Source organism: Camelina sativa, chromosome 7 (genome assembly GCF_000633955.1).
Source record: "Camelina sativa cultivar DH55 chromosome 7, Cs, whole genome shotgun sequence".
NCBI lineage: Eukaryota > Viridiplantae > Streptophyta > Magnoliopsida > Brassicales > Brassicaceae > Camelina > Camelina sativa.
The window spans coordinates 1,249,856-1,251,538 of record NC_025691.1 but is presented as its reverse complement, the minus strand read 5'-3'; positions in this window follow the sequence as shown (position 1 = coordinate 1,251,538).

Below are 1,683 nucleotides of genomic sequence, written 5' to 3'. Positions count from 1 at the left end.
AAAAAAAAAAAAAAAAGAGAATGGAGTGGGTTATCGCCACGTGTAGGAGCCGTGATGGCTCATGGCTCGAGATGGTTTAAAAACACGGGAATAGAATCTTTAGGGTTCGTTGGGTGGTTGTCTGGTCAGTCTGGTTGATGAAGTCGGTGACGAGGCTCTTCTAGAGGGCTTATTGCCTATATTCTGTCAAGCTGTGAAGCTGTGGTGTTGCTCAACTCTATCGCTGTCTTGTCCTTTGTATTTTTTAGTACATATTGGAATATTTGATACATATGTCTTATCTTTCTTACATAGTAAATCATATGTTTTTTGGATTTTTTTTTTTTTTTGGTCTTAACAACAAAGTAAGTAGGTTAATTTCTAAAAGATTCTTCATTATATCAATTTTTTTTAAAAAAAACTTATCTTTAATTACGACAGAAAATTTTGTCAGAAACATCATTTCTTAAGATATACGTTATTACCAATTTAATATTTTCAAAATTAATTATTTAAAATATTCTTATTTTCTTGGTTGAACGACGTATATATAGAAGTATTGATGGAAATATAGAAGAAGAAAAAAAACAAAATATTTTGATATGTTACAAATTTTGATGCTTATAACCATCAGTATTGTATTGCTTATATATTGAGCCCAATGCTACTACTACTACTTCTATAGGGTGAGACCTGTTTTAACTGTGTGAATCTGTATACACTAGTTGACTTGAAATTATTTCTTCAACAACCCTTGATGCGGAATGAGTTGATAGTTGGCTCTTACCATAATTAAGATGACTAGATGAGTGTAGTCATCTCCCAGGCCAGCCTCCATGTCAAGAGTGGGATCAACCCGTCTAATCTACAAACATGACATTCGAAACAAATGGTTATACCACAGTTATTAACTTATCAAGCAAATGACATGGAAATAATTAACCATAGAAGAAAAATAACCTCTGACGAGCTTCCCGAGCCAACTTCTCGTGCCTCAGGATTCAGAAAGACCTCGAGTTCTTCATCCACACTAGCTTCTGCTGTATTTTTGGTGCTGTAAAGATATTTTGATCTATAATATCTTGTCTAGACTAGAAGTCCTTCAGTTATGACTCAATTGATTAAAACCTATTAACAAAGATCGTCATATATAGTGCTGAAGTCTTTATTACCTTTTTTTTTGGAACAAAATTTATGAATGCATGCCGAACAGCCGGCTTCTCAGCAAAAAAAATAAAAGCGTAACTCATTTCATATCAATAAAATCGGAAACTTTTAACCAAAAAGATTAGAGCAACGGCAGAGCAGAGCAGACCCACTAGACCAAGGGTTAAATTATTGAGATAGTAAGTTGCAAATTAGTACGTTTACAAAGCATAATTGGAAAATTATAAATGTGGTCTGAAATCGTAGCTCATTCGGTACGAGCCGTGTAAATCACGATGGTTCGGTTCGGGATGGTAAAGCTTGACATTTTTTTGGTATTTGGTTTTTTTAAAATACAGGCCTGACATCCATTACTAAAGGCTATAATGTATGGGCCGTATAGCCCATTTATTGGTTCAAGCTTTACCTGTTGTGTGCCTAAATCTAACTTTTTTCTCGTTTTTGTGTTGTTGTTTTAGTCAATGACTACGTTTCACATGTTTTCTATGGGACCGTGACGCAAGGAGAGAATATTGGGGGTGGCTAGGTGGCGGGGGG